Source organism: Oncorhynchus keta, chromosome 36, assembly GCF_023373465.1.
Source record: "Oncorhynchus keta strain PuntledgeMale-10-30-2019 chromosome 36, Oket_V2, whole genome shotgun sequence".
NCBI classification, from domain to species: domain Eukaryota; kingdom Metazoa; phylum Chordata; class Actinopteri; order Salmoniformes; family Salmonidae; genus Oncorhynchus; species Oncorhynchus keta.
In genome coordinates this window covers 25,507,694-25,526,044 of record NC_068456.1, presented here as the reverse complement: position 1 = coordinate 25,526,044, position 18,351 = coordinate 25,507,694, and the positions used below count along the sequence as shown (strand labels likewise).

At 42.0% G+C, this 18,351-nt stretch overlaps 1 protein-coding gene across 9 annotated transcripts in view; it reads left to right on the top strand.

Annotated features, from left to right (window-relative positions):
- The window catches only part of LOC118375470 (zinc finger MIZ domain-containing protein 1-like), a 316,755-nt gene that overhangs the window by 70,830 nt on the left and 227,574 nt on the right, over nt 1–18,351 (top strand). For 2 of the 9 annotated variants that reach the window (XM_052498709.1, XM_052498705.1), the window contains exon 3: nt 8,851–9,066. The exons of the other annotated variants lie outside the window; for them this stretch is intronic. The gene's annotated coding sequence lies outside the window, so the exon portion shown is untranslated. The remainder of the gene's footprint in view (nt 1–8,850; nt 9,067–18,351) is intronic. 9 annotated transcript variants of the gene reach the window in all.

Genomic DNA, 18,351 nt, shown 5'->3' with positions numbered 1-18,351 from the left:
GGCTTGCTTCTGAAGCTAAGCAGGGTTGGTCCTGGTCAGTTCCTGGATGAGAGACCAGATGCTGCTGGAAGTGGTGTTGGAGGGCCAATAGGAGGCACTCTTTCCTCTGGTCTAAAACAAACAAAAAAGAACAAAAACAAGATGTCCCAATGCCCCATGGCAGTTAAAGGGGACACTGCCCTGTGTAGGGTGCCGTCTTTCGGATGGGACGTTAAACGGGTGTCCTGACTCTCTGAGGTCATTAAAGATCCCATGGCACTTATCGTAAGAGTAGGGGTATTAACCCTGGTGTCCTGGCTAAATTCCCAATCTGGCCCTCAAACCATCACGGTCACCTAATAATCCCCAGTTTACAATTGGCTCATTCATCCCCCTCCTCTCCCCTGTAACTATTCCTCAGCTCGTTGCTGCAAATGAGAACGTGTTCTCAGTCAACTTACCTGGTAAAATAACGGATAAATAAAAAAAACTTTTAAAATTTTTTTTTTTAAAAACTATGTTTAAAACTATGTTTAATCTATATTGTGCAGCTCTGTGGGGCACAGTGTGGAAATGATAACAAAAGTGCAGAAAAAGTGTCAAATCAAATCAAAGTGTATTTGTCACCTGCGCCGAATACAACAGGTGTAGGTAGACCTTACAGTGAAATGTTTACTTACAGGCTTTAACCAATGGTGAAGAAACAAAGGTATGTGTGTGTGTGTGTAGGTAAGTAAAGAAATAAAACAACAGTAAAAAGACATTTGAAAAAAATAGTAGCAAGGCTATATACAGACACTGGTTAGTCAGGCTTATTAAGGTAGTAGGTATTGTTAAAGTGACTGTGCATATATGATGAACAGAGAGTTGCAGAAGCGTAAAAAGAGGGGATGGTGGGTGGTGGGATGCGGTAGTAGAGAGAACAGTCTATGGCTGGCGTCTTTGACAATTTTTAGGGCTTTCCTCTGACACCGCCTGGTGTAGAGGTCCTGGATGGCAGGCTGCTTTGCCCCAGGCCGTACGCACTACCCTCTGAAGTGCCTTGCACGACAACGCCGGGAAAAAATTATAATTAAATCCATAATATCGACAGAAACATGGCAAACGTTTTTTATAATCAATCCTCAAGGTGTTTTTCCAAATATCTATCAGATAATATATCAACCGGGACAATTGGCATTTCAGTAGGAGCGAGAGGAAAAATTACTACCTCTGTCTTTTACGCAAGAATCACTCTGAGAGCCCTCAGCTGGCCACTTACGCAATGTAGTGGTTTACGCTCATTCTTCAACATAAAGGCGTGAAACTACATCACAATAATGTAGACATCTTAGGGAATACGTAGAAGAAGGAATCTGGTTGATTCAGTGGCCAATAGGGGTGCATAGGAACACAACGGTTTCAAAACATGAGTCACTTCCTGATTGGATTTTTCTTAGGCTTTCGCCTGTAATATCAGTTCTGTTATACTCACAGACAATATTTTGACAACTTTAGAGTGTTTTCTATCATAAGCTGTCAATTATATGCATATTCTAGCATCTGGTCTTGAGAAAAAGGCGGTTTAATTTGGGAACGTTATTTTTCCCCCCCAAAAAATATTGCCCCCTAGTTTCAAGAGGTTAACTAAGCAATTGGTTTTCTCGACTATGGTTTGTGTTGTGGTCTTGGTCGTTCTTAGTTGAGGAACTATAGCGTAGCTAACTGCAGTGTTTTTCTTGTCTGAAATCTGGCTACCTCGTCTTACCGTAGCTTGGTCTGTGCAAATGTGCAAATGAACTTGCGCATGGTGGCAGTTTCCCAAAGTTGGGTGGTTTTAAAGTGAATGTAACTAACTTTAACTAGCTATGTTTTGTAAGAAAGTATTATATATTGCGGTGCATGAGCTGGCCATACACATTAGCTATTGTTCAGTCTTACGTTGACTAACGTTAGTCTTACATTGGCTAACATTACCTAGCTAGGCAACTTTAGCTGGTTATCGAAGCAGCCAGGACGTTCGCAATCTTATTTGTGTATGTTTGTGATCCGATAACACGCAAGCGTCTTGATAAGCAGTTTACACATGATGACTTCAGCCTTATATGAAAAACCTTACATGGCAAAATATAGCTAACGAGCTTTCCTTGTTTGTTTGTTTGTTTGTTTGTTTGTTTGTTAGCTACCTAGCCAACATTAGCTCTCAGCAGACTGGTATAACATTATGTAAGCTGACTTGCTAGCCAGCTAGCTACCAAGTTAAAACAAAAACGCATTTATTGTGCCAGCTACTTTATAACAATTATATAATTATAACAGGTGAAATGGGAGAAAGTGAAAGAGTTAAACATGGTTTACAAAGTATTTGCATGTGAGGTGAAAAGGCCTGTGAAATTACTATTAAAGCAATTGTTTACTTTTACACTTTTTTGCAACCAGGACAGGATGAGACAGGAGGGAAGACAAGAGACAGCAACATAGAATACTAAGAGACAGCAACAAAAGAGGGCAGACAAGAGAGACAGCAACCGAAGAGGGCAGACAAGAGAGACAGCAACCGAAGAGGGCAGACAAGAGAGACAGCAACCGAAGAGGGCAGACAAGAGAGACAGCAACCGAAGAGGGAAGACAAGAGACAGAACATAGAATACTAAGAGACAGCAACAAAAGAGGGCAGACAAGAGGACAGCAACAAAAGAGGGCAGACAAGAGAGACAGCAACAAAAGAGGGCAGACAAGAGAGACAGCAACCGAAGAGGGCAGACAAGAGAGACAGCAACCGAAGAGGGCAGACAAGAGAGACAGCAACCGAAGAGGGCAGACAAGAGAGACAGCAACCGAAGAGGGAAGACAAGAGACAGCAACATAGAATACTAAGAGACAGAAACAGAAGAGGGCAGACAGGAGACAGCAACATAGAATACTAAGAGATAGCAATAGAGGGCAGACGAGAGAGGCGGCAACAGAGGAGGGCAGACCGCCACAGAAGAGGGCAGACAAGAGAGACAGCTACAGATAACACAGAATAAGTGGGGAGAGGCAGAGAAGGGGTGAGAACACAGTAGACTGTATCACTTAAAGCTGGTCTATAGATTATAATTAGTGCTGTATGTGAGAGAGAGAGGGTGTTTGGCACACACACACACACACACACACACACACACACACACACACACACACACCTTGGCATGGATTTTGAAATACAAATAAAGACTCCCATGTATTTGAAATAATCTATTTGGAATTAAGTATTCAAATTGAAGGCTATTTAAATTAAATTTTATGATAATACTTCCAATGGAAGTAGTTGATTCGGACACTTATTTGAACATACTCAAATACTCAAGTATTTAAATAACAAAGAATCCAATACACATGTATTTAAAAGCACGTCTGACTAGGGATGGGCTGTATCTATATGTTCTTACCTTCATACCATTTCTGTACCATACTGGGGAATACAGTAGTACACACAAGGAGTGCTATTTCACTTAATGTATTTATTTGTTTACACACACAACTATTCAGGGATCTGGATCCAGGAGGGGATTGAATGTCTCTGCTGTATCCGGACATCTAGTCACTTAGTTAGGAAACCAATACATAGCTGAGCCCTGAGCTGGATAAAATGCATTGGACACATTAAACGGCATTGAAAATCATACCGTTGGTATTTGAAAATACTCCGTTATAAACTGTATATCGCCCAGGCCAATGACTGACACACACACGTACACACACACTGCTTAATCAGTTTAAGTATTTTTTTTATCTGTTGGGAAGCTGTTGTCATGATTGCACAGTGAAAACCAATCACACCAGGGGAAATGATTTCTCTGCTTGCATTGGAGGACTGAGAGGATTGGGTGTGAAGCTTAACTTCAGGTTGAGGTTGACAGCCAGTCATAGAAAGACAGGCTTCACAGTGAAAATGAAAGTTGTTTCTCTCTCCTTCTGTGTGTGTGTGTGTGTGTGTGTGTGTGTGTGTGTGTGTGTGTGTGTGTGTGTGTGTGTGTGTGTGTGTGTGTGTGTTGGTGCCACATGGTGTTCTCTGATAAAGGAAAGGATGTTCGCACCACAGGAATTAGCCTAGCTCTCCATTCCAAACCACCCCTCTCCTCTCTTTCCCTCACCTCATCTTATCTCGTTTCCTCTTACCCCCCTTTCCCTCCATCTAATATCCATCTCCAGGATCTCCAAGATAATGTATTCATGTGACGCAAAGAGAAGGGAAACCTATACAACGGCCCTAGTGTTTCTCCATTCCTGTGTGTGTTTGTGTGTGTGTGTGTCGTGTGTGTCTTCCGTCAGTGTTTAATAGAACATGCCCACATGGACGGTAGTAACATGGTTGTGTGTGTGTGTAGTGACATGATGTTATGTGATTACAGAGGCTGCTCTATGTCTGCCGGCCTGTCAAGTGTCCCCTTCCTCTGAGTGGTTGTAATGTTCTGCGCATCACAAGAGGGGAACACATCCATTAATGACTTGGCTTTTCATAATGCATAAGATGCTAAAGGGGTAGAGGGGGAAGGGTGGAGAGGGAGGGGTATAGGGAATAAATGGGAGAGAAAGAGAGGGGGGGAGAGAGAGATTAGGGAGAGATTGTTAATGAATAATCTAACCGTGTTCCGTTTTGTCTGTCAAGACATTCAAGTCATTAAACAACTAAACAATTGCCTCATTTGAATCATTTCACAAATGGTGTGGCGAGGTGGCAGTCGCTGGCACGGCTTGCTCTGCTTGCATCGTGGAGTAGAGGGAGAAAGACAGCGAGAAAGAGATGGTATTAGAAAGAGTGGAATAAAGAGTGAGAAAGATGGAGAGAATGTATATTGTAGTGTTTTAATATGTACTCTGTAGAGAGGCTAGCTGAACTGCATCTAGTCTTTTTTATTTCATGTACTCTGTAGAGAGGCTAGCTGAACTGCATCTAGTCTTTTTTATTACATGTACTCTGTAGAGAGGCTAGCTGAACTGTATCTAGTCTTTTTTTATTACATGTACTCTGTAGAGAGGCTAGCTGTAACTGTATCTAGTCTTTTTTTATTACATGTACTCTGTAGAGAGGCTAGCTGTAACTCAAATCAAATCAAATGTATTTATATAGCCCTTCGTACATCAGCTGATATCTCAAAGTGCTGCACAGAAACCCAGCCTAAAACCCCAAACAGCAAGCAATGCAGGTGTAGAAGCACGGTGGCTAGGAAAAACTCCCTAGAAAGGCCAAAACCTAGGAAGAAACCTAGAGAGGAACCAGGCTATGTGGGGTGGCCAGTCCTCTTCTGGCTGTGCCGGGTGGAGATTATAACAGAACATGGCCAAGATGTTCAAATGTTCATAAATGACCAGCATGGTCCAATAATAATAAGGCAGAACAGTTGAAACTGGAGCAGCAGCACAGTCAGGTGGACTGGGGACAGCAAGGAGTCATCATGTCAGGTCGTCCTGGGGCACGGTCCTTGGGCTCAGGTCCTCCGAGAGAGAGAAAGAAAGAGAGAATTAGAGAGAGCATATGTGGGGTGGCCAGTCCTCTTCTGGCTGTGCCGGGTGGAGATTATAACAGAACATGGCCAAGATGTTCAAATGTTCATAAATGACCAGCATGGTCAAATAATAGTAAGGCAGAACAGTTGAAACTGGAGCAGCAGCATGGCCAGGTGGACTGGGGACAGCAAGGAGTCATCATGTCAGGTAGTCCTGGGGCATGGTCCTAGGGCTCAGGTCAGTTGAAACTGGAGCAGCAGCATGGCCAGGTGGACTGGGTACAGCAAGGAGTCATCATGTCAGGTAGTCCTGGGGCATGGTCCTAGGGCTCAGGTCCTCCGATAGAGAGAAAGAAAGAAGGAGAGAATTAGAGAACGCACACTTAGATTCACACAGGACACCGAATAGGACAGGAGAAGTACTTCAGATATAACAAACTGACCCTAGCCCCCCGACACAAACTACTGCAGCATAAATACTGGAGGCTGAGACAGGAGGGTAACTGTATCTAGTCTTTTTTTAAATTACACGTACTCTGTAGAGAGGCTAGCTGTAACTGTATCTAGTATTTTTGTATACATGTACTCCGTAGAGAGGGGTTGCTGTAACTGTATCTAGTATTTTTTTATTACATGTACTCTGTAGAGAGGCTAGCTGTAACTGTATCTAGTCTTTTTTTATTACATGCACTCTGTAGAGAGGCTAGCTGAACTGCATCTAGTCTTTTTTATTACATGTACTCTGTAGAGAGTGGTTTTATATGAATTCAGTATATTAGACATTTTCTTAGACATTTTCTCGTGTTTTAATATGAACTGTGTAAGGAGAGAGTTTTCTAGCTGTAGCTCGGTCCATCGTACAGTAATCTTGGTCACCCAGAACTAAAATATTGCTTGATTAAGTTCTGGGGGGATACTTGTTAGAATATATACTAACACGGACTTTAGAAGTCCGCACAATTGTCCACATTTTGTGAGGTTACAACCTTATTCTAAAATCCTTGCTTCACCGCAGTGATGGTGCCAGTCTTCTTCCAGATGTGACCTTTGGCCTTCATGCCAGCAAGTTTAATTTTGGTTTCATCAGACCAGAGAATCTTGTTTTTCATGGTCTGAGAGTCTTTATGTTCCCCTTTGGCAAACTCCAAGCGGACTGTCAAGTGCCTTTTACTGAGGAGTGGCTTCCGTCTGGTCACTCAACCATAAAGGCCTGATCCACCAATCAGTGGTTCAGAGATGGTTGTCCTTCTGGAAGGTTCTCCCATCACCACAGAGGAACTCTGGAGCTCTTTCGGCATGACCATCGGGTTCTTGGTCACCTCCCTGACCAAGGCCCTTCTCCCCCGAGTGCTCAGTTTGGCTGGGCGGCCAGCTCTAGGAAGAGTCTTGGTGCTTCCAAACTTCTTCCATTTCAGAATGATGGGGGCGTTCAATGCTGCAGAAATGTTTTGGTACCCTTCCCCAGATCTGTGCCTCGTCACAGTCTTGTCTCAGAGCTCTACGGACAATTCCTTCGACCTCATGGCTCCGTTTTTGTTCTGACATGCACTGTCAACTGTGGGATGTTATATAGACAGGTGTGTGCCTTTCCAAATCATGTCCAATCAATTTAATTTACCACAGGTGGACTCCAAACAACTTGTAGAAACATCTCAAGGATGATCAACGGAAACAGGATGCACCCGAGCTCAATTTTGAGTCTCATAGCAATGGGTCTGAATACTTTCCGAAGGCTGTGTTTTGTTTGTTTGTTTCTTTGTTTGTTTGTGTGTGCGTGCGTGCGTGCAAGGATAGGATAAGCAATCCTTCTCACCCCCCCCTTTAAGATTTAGATGCACTATTGTAAAGTGACTGTTCTACTGGATGTCATAAGGTGAATGCACCAATTTGTAAATCGCTCTGGATAAGAGCGTCTGCTAAATGACTTAAATGTAATGTAATGTTTGTGTGTGTGCGCAGTCTTGGGGAAGCTACTCAAAATATAGTTTACCAAGCTACCAATTATAGGGCACAATAAAATCTGCGATGCGGAGAATGGGGATGGAATCATGGAATTCAGACAAAATGGAAATCAACAATATCATTTTTGTTGATTGAACTTGGTAGGGAATAACTCAATGTTTTTAAAAAATGGTATTATTTTTCCCATGTTTATCATAAGTCATGTTTTGCAAACTCGGTGCCCTACAAAAACCCAGCTAAACAACAACTCTTGCTAATTGTACACTGGAATTAAAGGGGAACTACAATCTATTGTTTTTCTTTTCTCTAGACCTTATAAGAGGTCTCCTGATTTAACCATTATTGTGGATGTAGAACGTCCAATTTAGTTGTTTTTCAAATTTTTTTTAAGTCAGCTTTTAAGAGGGAAAACCTGAATAAGAAACCTGGAAAGACAGATTGGAGGAAAAGGAATTTGGGGAAAAAACTAAACAGATTTTTTGGGCCCTACAATGACTTCTCACTGGAGGATGTTAAACTACACTAAAGCTACCCTTAAAATAAAGATAGTTTACTTAACTAAAGTTATTTGCACAACCTCATGAAAAATGATCTTAAATGTCACAGACTACGAATTGCAAGAACAGATCACTCTGGGGTCAAATGTTAACAGAATGTGTGATTTAGCCTATTTAACATAAAAACAATGTTTCAAGTTAGAATTAGGCAGGGCTGATGCCGAAAAAGAAAATGAATGAATTCCAGTCTACTTCACCCCTATTTTTTTCCTTAATTAACTACTGAAAACACTACCAAGATTTGAATTTAGTTCAACTACCACCAAGCTACTGCAAAATTTACACTGATCAAAAATATATGTGCAGCATGTAAAGTGTTGATCCAGTGTTTCATGAGCTGAAATAAAACATCCCAGAAATGTTCCACACAACACTTATTTCTCTCAAATTTTGTTTACATCCCTGCAAGACAATCCATCCACCTGACAGATGTGGCATATCAAGAAGCGAATTAAACGGCATGATCATTACACAGGTGCACCTTGTGCTGGGGACAATAAAAGGCCACTCTAAAAGGTTAAGTTTTGTCACACAACACAATGCCACAGATATCTCAAGTTTTGAGGGAGTGTGCAATTGGCATGCTGACCTCAGGAATGTCCACCAGAGCGGTTGCCAGAGAATTTAATGTTCATTTCGAAACCATGTGCGTCCAATCGGCCTTACACCAATCGGCCATGTCCGTCCAATCGGCCTTACAGCCACAGAACAGGTGTAACCACGTCAGCCCAGAACCTCCACATCTGGCTTCTTTACCTGCGGCATCATCAGAGACCAACCACCCGGACAGCTGATGAAACTGTGGATTTGCACAACCAAAGAATTTTGCACAAACTGTCAGAAACCTTTTCAGGGAAGCTAATCTGTGTGCTTGTTGTCCTCACCAGGGTCTTGACCTGACTGCAGTTTGACGTCGTAACCGACTTTAGTGGGAAAATGCTTACCTTCGATGGCTATTGGTATGCTGGAGAAGTGTGCTCTTCATGGATGAATCCTGGTTTCAACTGTACCGGGCAGATGGCGTTGTGTGGGCGAGCAGTTTGCTGATGTCAACATTGTGAACAGAGTGCCCCATGGTGGCGGTGGGGTTATGGTATGGACAGGTATAAGCTATGGACAATGAACACAATTGCATTTTATAGATGGCAATTTGAATGCACAGAGATATCATGACGAGGTTCTGAGGCCCATTGTCATGCCATTCATCCAATGCCATCACCTCATGTTTTAGCATAATATTCCACAACCCCTGTTGCAAAGATCTGTTCGCAATTCCTGGAAGCTGAAAATGTCCCAGATCTTCCATGGCCTCCAACTCTATGATCAACTATATGTGGAGATGTGTCGCGCTGCATGAGAGAAATGTCCCTACCCTTTCTTTGACGGTATCTGTATTGCCCTGTCATGTGAAATCCATAGATTAGGGCCTAATGAATTCATTTCAATTGACTGATTTCCTTATATGAACTGTAACTCAGTAAAATATTTGAAATTGTTGCATGTTGTGTTTGATATTTTTGTTCAGTATAGTTAAACTACATGTAACTGTGTGTGTGTGTGTGTGCGTGTGATAGAGGAGTAAGTGGAATAGTCAGTTATATAAAAGCAGTGGGGGACACAGCTGAGTTTAATTACATTATTTCATCACTAGTGCAAAGCAAGTTCCTATCCAACACATTATACACATAATGTGTGTGTCTCAATGCAGACCACAACTTGACTTTAAGTGTAGTCAGATCCATGCATGCTTAAAAACCAGGGTCACAGCGTATTGACAGCCTCTCGACAGAGCATAGATTTACGCACACGCAAACTTCACCACACCACACACACAGATACCAGAGAGTTAGTTATTCCCCACTCTCTGACCCACCTAATTGAGAACGGCTGTGACTGGCTCTTGCTCTGGATGTTTGTGTGTGTGTGTGTGTGTGTGTTCCAGTGTATAAGGACAGAGAGAACAGCCATAGGCTAACTCTGTCCAGCAGTTGGCCCCCTGAAATATGACCCTCACCCACTCCTCTCCATGCCAAGAGGCAGAGCACAAGTGGGTTTAATGTGAGGAGTGTGTGTGTGTGTGTATGCGTCTTAGGGAGGGAGGAAAAGAGAGGGATTGAGACAGAGGGAGATAGAGTCCAAGATAGAGAACAAGATTGAAGACCTAGTGGTGTACGAGTGAACCAGAGTGTAAACAAACAGCAGAGAGAGGTCTAGAGAAGCATAGAGGGGTACCATATTAACAGCTGCACGTGTGTCCTGGGTTATATCTGTCTCTGTCTGTGTGTGTGCATCAGTGCGGTAGGGAGGCAGCGGTAGCTTCGAGGTTAGAGAGGGTTGCCGGTTTGAGCCCCTGTATACTACCTACCACCATTGTGCCTGTGAGCAAGGCACTTTACCTCTAAGTGCCACTCTGCTTCAGCTCACATGCTGCTCCCAGCCTGTGATGGGTGTGTCAGGTGATGGCCAAACATATACAATATCTGTAAAAATTGACCAATAATGCAACTTTGTAGTGTTGTCTATCTGTCTGTCAGGCAGATCCGTCTGTCAGTTACTGTCTCTCTAACGGTTGAGGAGTGTCAGCCATCGTGTAGCTGCCATCACCTCTTTCGGCTCTAGTTTACAGATCCGATGACATGTTTGAAATGTGGTGAAGTGGTGGTGACTGGGAGGGAGAGAGAAAGAAGGAGAGAGCATGAGAGTGTGTGTGTGTGTGTGTGTGTGTGTGTGTGTGTGTGTGTGTGTGTGTGTGAGAGAGGCAGAGAGGCAGAGACAAACCTGCTGCACTCTATCAACTGTGAATAGATTCTCATGGCTTGGCATTCACTGTTGGTTGTGACTCTTCTCAACACTATAGAAACACTGTCCTCCCGAGTGACACAGCGGTCTAAGGCACTGCATCGCAGCACTAGCGGTGTCACTACAGATCCGGGCTACATACCGGTCTGTGTCGCAGCCGGCTGCGACTGGGAGACGCACAATTGGCCCAGTGTCGTTAGGGTTTCCCCGGAAGGGATGTCCTTGTCCCATCGCGCTCTAGCGACTCCTGTGGCAGGCCTGGCGCAGTGCACGCTGACACGGTTGCCAGGTATACAGTGTTTCCTCTGACACATTGGTGCGGCTGGCTTCCGGGTTAAGTGAGCAGTGTGTGAAGGATCAGTGCGGCCTGGCAGGGTCGTGTTTCGGAGGATGCACGGCTTTTGACCTTCGTCACCTCTCCCGTTGCAGCGATGGGACAAGACTGGAACTACCAATTGGATATCATGAAAAGGGGGTGAAAATTCAACATTTCCAACTGGTCCTTGGCTTTGTTTCCCATTTCACACTTTGGATAAATACTTTCCTTGGACTGTCTTTTTCCTTCTGTATGCATCGTTGTAATCAGTGTTGACAGTATTCATTGTTGTAATCAGTGTTGACACTATTCATTGTTGTAATCAGTGTTGACACTATTCATTGTTGTAATCAGTGTTGACAGTATTCATTGTTGTAATCAGTGTTGACAGTATTCATCGTTGTAATCAGTGTTGACAGTATTCATTGTTGTAATCAGTGTTGACAGTATTCATTGTTGTAATCAGTGTTGACACTATTCATTGTTGTAATTAGTGTTGACACTATTCATTGTTGTAATCAGTGTTGACACTATTCATTGTTGTAATCAGTGTTGACAGTATTCATTGTTGTAATCAGTGTTGACAGTATTCATTGTTGTAATCAGTGTTGACAGTAATACATCGTTGTCATCACAGTGTTGACAGTATTCATTGTTGTAATCAGTGTTGACAGTATTCATTGTTGTAATCAGTGTTGACACTATTCATTGTTGTAATCAGTGTTGACACTATTCATTGTTGTAATCAGTGTTGACACTATTCATTGTTGTAATCAGTGTTGACACTATTCATTGTTGTAATCAGTGTTGACACTATTCATTGTTGTAATCAGTGTTGACACTATTCATTGTTGTAATCAGTGTTGACACTATTCATTGTTGTAATCAGTGTTGACACTATTCATTGTTGTAATCAGTGTTGACACTATTCATTGTTGTAATCAGTGTTGACACTATTCATTGTTGTAATCAGTGTTGACAGTATTCATTGTTGTAATCAGTGTTGACACTATTCATTGTTGTAATCAGTTTTGACAGTATTCATTGTTGTAATCAGTGTTGAAAGTATTCATTGTTGTAATCAGTGTTGACAGTAATAAATCGTTGTCATCACAGTGTTGACAGTATTCATCGTTGTAATCAGTGTTGACAGTATTCACCGTTGTAATCAGTGTTGACAGTGTTAATCGTTGTAATTATAGTGTTGACAGTATTCATCGTTGTAATCACAGGGTTGACAGTGTTCATCGTTGTAATCACAGGGTTGACATTGTTCATTGTTGTAATCACAGTGTTGACAGTATTCACCGTTGTAATAAGTGTTGACAGTATTCATTGTTGTAGTTGTAGCCACAGTGATGACAGTGTTGAGTATTGTAGTTGTAGTCAGTGTTGACAGTATTGGGTCTTGTAGTTGTAGTCAGTGTTGCCAGTATTGGGTCTTGTAGTCAGTGTTGGCGGTAATAAATCTTGTAGTTGTAGTCAGTGTTGGCAGTATTGGGTCTTGTAGTCAGTGTTGGCGGTAATAAATCTTGTAGTTGTAGTCAGTGTTGCCAGTATTGGGTCTTGTAGTCAGTGTTGGCGGTAATAAATCTTGTAGTTGTAGTCAGTGTTGGCAGTATTGGGTCTTGTAGTTGTACTCAGTGTTGGCAGTATTGGGTCTTGTAGTTGTAGTCAGTGTTGGCGGTAATAAATCTTGTAGTTGTAGTCAGTGTTGGCAGTATTGGGTCTTGTATTTGTAAGTGTTGGCAGTAATACGTAGTCAGTGTTGGCAGTAATGAGTCTTGTAGTCAGTGTTGGCAGTATTGAGTCTTGTAGTCAGTGTTGGCAGTATTGAGTCTTGTAGTCAGTGTTGGCAGTAATAAGTAGTCAGTGTTGGCAGTAATGACTCTTGTTGGCAGTAATAAGTCTTGTTGGCAGTAATGAGTCTTGTAGTCGGTGTTGGCAGTAATGAGTCTTGTAGTTGCAGTCAGTGTTGGCAGTATTGGGTCTTGTATTTGTAGTCATTGTTGGCAGTATTGAGTCAGTAGTTGTACTCATTGTTGGCAGTATAGAGTCTTGTATTTGTAGTCATTGTTGGCATTATTGAGTCTTGTAGTTGTAGTCAGTGTTGGCAGTATTGGGTCTTGTAGTTGTACTCAGTGTTGGTAATATTGGGTCTTGTAATTGTCTTGTTGGCAGTAATGACGTAGTCAGTGTTGGCAGTAATGAGTCTTGTAGTCAGTGTTGGCAGTATTGAGTCTTGTCAGTGTTGGCAGTATTGAGTCTTGTAGTCAGTGTTGGCAGTAATAAATCTTGTAGTAGTCAGTGTTGGCAGTATTGAGTCTTGTAGTCAGTGTTGGCAGTAATAAGTGAGTCTTGTAGTGTTGGCAGTAATCTTGAGTCAGTGTTGGCAGTATTGAGTCTTGTAGTCAGTGTTGGCAGTAATAAGTAGTCAGTGTTGGCAGTAATGACTCTTGTTGGCAGTAATAAGTCTTGTTGGCAGTAATGAGTCTTGTAGTCGGTGTTGGCAGTAATGAGTCTTGTAGTTGCAGTCAGTGTTGGCAGTATTGCGTCTTGTATTTGTAGTCATTGTTGGCAGTATTGAGTCTAGTAGTTGTACTCATTGTTGGCAGTATAGAGTCTTGTATTTGTAGTCATTGTTGGCATTATTGAGTCTTGTAGTTGTAGTCAGTGTTGGCAGTATTGGGTCTTGTAGTTGTACTCAGTGTTGGCAGTATTGGGTCTTGTAATTGTAAGTGTTGGCAGTAATACGTAGTCAGTGTTGGCAGTAATGAGTCTTGTAGTCAGTGTTGGCAGTATTGAGTCTTGTAGTCAGTGTTGGCAGTATTGAGTCTTGTAGTCAGTGTTGGCAGTATTGAGTCTTGTAGTCAGTGTTGGCAGTATTGAGTCTTGTAGTCAGTGTTGGCAGTATTGAGTCTTGTAGTCAGTGTTGGCAGTAATGAGTCTTGTTGGCAGTAATGAGTCTTGTTGGCAGTAATAAGTCTTGTAGTCGGTGTTGGCAGTAATGAGTCTTGTTGTCAGTGTTGGCAGTAATGAGTCTTGTAGTCAGTGTTGGCAGTAATAAGTCTTGTAGTCGGTGTTGACAGTAATGAGTCTTGTAGTCAGTGTTGGCAGTAATGAGTCTTGTAGTTGTAGTCAGTGTTGGCAATAATAAGAAATCAGTGTTGACAGTAATGAGTCTTGTAGTCAGTGTTGGCAGTATTGAGTCTTGTAGTTGTAGTCAGTGTTGGCAGTAATAAGTAGTCAGTGTTGGCAGTAATGAGTCTTGTAGTCGGTGTTGGCAGTAATGAGTCTTGTAGTCGGTGTTGGCAGTATTGAGTCTTGTAGTTGTACTCATTGTTGGCAGTATTGAGTCTTGTATTTGTAGTCAGTGTTGGCAGTAATAAGTAGTCAGTGTTGGCAGTAATGAGTCTTGTTGGCAGTAATGATCCTTGTTGACAGTAATGAGTCTTGTAGTCGGTGTTGGCAGTAATGAGTCTTGTAGTTGTACTCAGTGTTGGCAGTATTGAGTCTAGTAGTTGTACTCAGTGTTGGCAGTATTGAGTCTTGTAGTTGTACTCAGTGTTGGCAGTATTGAGTCTTGTAGTTGTACTCAGTGTTGGCAGTATTGAGTCGAGTAGTTATACTCAGTGTTGGCAGTATTGAGTCGAGTAGTTGTAGTCATTGTTGGCAGTATTGAGTCTTGTAGTTTAAATTATTTTTTTATTTAATTTTTTTAATTTTTAATTTTTTCACCTTTATTTAACCAGGTAGGCTAGTTGAGAACAAGTTCTCATTTGCAACTGCGACCTGGCCAAGATAAAGCATAGCAGTGTGAACAGACAACACAGAGTTACACATGGAGTAAACAATTAACAAGTCAATAACACAATAGAAAAAAAGGGGAGTCTATATACAATGTGTGCAAAAGGCATGAGGAGGTAGGCAAATAATTACAATATTGCAGATTAACACTGGAGTGATAAATGATCAGATGATCATGTACAGGTCTCTAGAGATATTGGTGTGCAAAAGAGCAGAAAAGTAAATAAATAAAAACTGTGGGGATGAGGTAGGTGAAAATGGGTGGGCTATTTACCAATAGACTATGTACAGCTGCAGCGATCGGTTAGCTGCTCAGATAGCTGATGTTTGAAGTTGTACTCAGTGTTGGCAGTATTGCGTCTAGTAATTGTACTCAGTGTTGGCAGTATTGAGTCTTGTAGTTGTACTCAGTGTTGGCAGTATTGAGTCTAGTAGTTGTACTCAGTGTTGGCAGTATTGAGTCTAATAGTTGTACTCAGTGTTGGCAGTATTGAGTCTAATAGTTGTACTCAGTGTTGGCAGTATTGAGTCTAGTAGTTGTACTCAGTGTTGGCAGTATTGAGTCTAATAGTTGTACTCAGTGTTGGCAGTATTGAGTCTAATAGTTGTACTCAGTGTTGGCAGTATTGAGTCTTGTAGTTGTACTCAGTGTTGGCAGTATTGAGTCTTGTAGTTGTACTCAGTGTTGGCAGTATTGAGTCTTGTAGTTGTACTCAGTGTTGGCAGTATTGAGTCTTGTAGTTGTACTCAGTGTTGGCAGTATTGAGTCTTGTCTCATTGTTGGCAATATTGAGTATAATAGTTGTACTCAGTGTTGGCAGTATTGAGTCTTGTAGTTGTACTCAGTGTTGGCAGTATTGAGTCTAGTAGTTGTACTCAGTGTTGGCAGTATTGAGTCTTGTAGTTGTACTCAGTGTTGGCAGTATTGAGTCTTGTAGTTGTACTCAGTGTTGGCAGTATTGAGTCTTGTAGTTGTACTCAGTGTTGGCAGTATTGAGTCTTGTAGTTGTACTCAGTGTTGGCAGTATTGAGTCTTGTAGTTGTACTCAGTGTTGGCAGTATTGAGTCTTGTAGTTGTACTCAGTGTTGGCAGTATTGAGTCTTGTAGTTGTACTCAGTGTTGGCAGTATTGAGTCTAGTAGTTGTACTCAGTGTTGGCAGTATTGAGTCTTGTAGTTGTACTCAGTGTTGGCAGTATTGAGTCTTGTAGTTGTACTCAGTGTTGGCAGTATTGAGTCTTGTAGTTGTACTCAGTGTTGGCAGTATTGAGTCTTGTAGTTGTACTCAGTGTTGGCAGTATTGAGTCTTGTAGTTGTACTCAGTGTTGGCAGTATTGAGTCTAATAGTTGTACTCAGTGTTGGCAGTATTGAGTCGAGTAGTTGTACTCAGTGTTGGCAGTATTGAGTCTAGTAGTTGTACTCAGTGTTGGCAGTATTGAGTCGAGTAGTTATACTCAGTGTTGGCAGTATTGAGTCTAGTAGTTGTACTCAGTGTTGGCAGTATTGAGTCTAGTAGTTGTACTCAGTGTTGGCAGTATTGAGTCTAGTAGTTGTACTCAGTGTTGGCAGTATTGAGTCTAGTAGTTGTACTCAGTGTTGGCAGTATTGAGTCTAGTAGTTGTACTCAGTGTTGGCAGTATTGAGTCTAGTAGTTGTACTCAGTGTTGGCAGTATTGAGTCTTGTAGTTGTACTCAGTGTTGGCTGTATTGAGTCTAGTAGTTGTACTCAGTGTTGGCAGTATTGAGTCTAGTAGTTGTACTCAGTGTTGGCAGTATTGAGTCGAGTAGTTGTACTCAGTGTTGGCAGTATTGAGTCTAGTAGTTGTACTCAGTGTTGGCAGTATTGAGTCTAGTAGTTGTACTCAGTGTTGGCAGTATTGAGTCTAGTAGTTGTACTCAGTGTTGGCAGTATTGAGTCTAGTAGTTGTACTCAGTGTTGGCAGTATTGAGTCTAGTAGTTGTACTCAGTGTTGGCAGTATTGAGTCTTGTAGTTGTACTCAGTGTTGGCAGTATTGAGTCTTGTAGTTGTACTCAGTGTTGGCTGTATTGAGTCTAGTAGTTGTACTCAGTGTTGGCAGTATTGAGTCTAGTAGTTGTACTCAGTGTTGGCAGTATTGAGTCTAGTAGTTGTACTCAGTGTTGGCAGTATTGAGTCTTGTAGTTGTACTCAGTGTTGGCTGTATTGAGTCTAGTAGTTGTACTCAGTGTTGGCAGTATTGAGTCTTGTAGTTGTACTCAGTTTTGGCTGTATTGAGTCTTGTAGTTGTACTCAGTGTTGGCAGTATTGAGTCTTGTAGTTGTACTCAGTGTTGGCTGTATTGAGTTGTACTCATTGTTGTGTATTGAGTCTTGTAGTTGTACTCAGTGTTGGCAGTATTGAGTCTAGTGTTGGCATATTGAGTCTGTACTCAGTGTTGGCAGTATTGAGTCTTGTAGTTGTACTCAGTGTTGGCTGTATTGAGTCTAGTAGTTGTACTCAGTGTTGGCAGTATTGAGTCTTGTAGTTGTACTCAGTTTTGGCTGTATTGAGTCTAGTAGTTGTACTCAGTGTTGGCAGTATTGAGTCTTGTAGTTGTACTCAGTGTTGGCTGTATTGAGTCTAGTAGTTGTACTCAGTGTTGGCTGTATTGAGTCTTGTAGTTGTACTCAGTGTTGGCTGTATTGAGTCTAGTAGTTGTACTCAGTGTTGGCTGTATTGAGTCTAGTAGTTGTACTCAGTGTTGGCAGTATTGAGTCTAGTAGTTGTACTCAGTGTTGGCAGTATTGAGTCTAGTAGTTGTACTCAGTGTTGGCAGTATTGAGTCTTGTAGTTGTACTCAGTGTTGGCTGTATTGAGTCTTGTAGTTGTACAGTGTTGGCTGTATTGAGTCTTGTAGTTGTACTCAGTGTTGGCAGTATTGAGTCTAGTTGTACTCAGTGTTGGCTGTATTGAGTCTTGTAGTTGTACTCAGTGTTGGCAGTATTGAGTCTAATAGTTGTACTCAGTGTTGGCTGTATTGAGTCTTGTAGTTGTACTCAGTGTTGGCAGTATTGAGTCTAGTAGTTGTACTCAGTGTTGGCAGTATTGAGTCTTGTAGTTGTACTCAGTGTTGGCTGTATTGAGTCTTGTAGTTGTACTCAGTGTTGGCTGTATTGAGTCTTGTAGTTGTACTCAGTGTTGGCTGTATTGAGTCTTGTAGTTGTACTCAGTGTTGGCAGTGAGAAGACACGGTGTTGTGGCAGTGAAATGGGAAGCCAATGTTTATGTTCTTTAGGTTACCATGGTTATCTCTCATCGTAACCTTACCCTGTACGCCATGTCTTCGCTGTGTGTGTGTGTGTATTGTTGTGTGTGGGTGTGTATTCGATTTACACGTTTGTATGTTCACTCCGTGCACGTGTGTATTTTTGCTCTGTGTGGATGTGTGTTTGATCTGTGTGTGTGTATGTCAATGTTTGCCGTGTGTGTGTGTGTGTGTGTGTGTG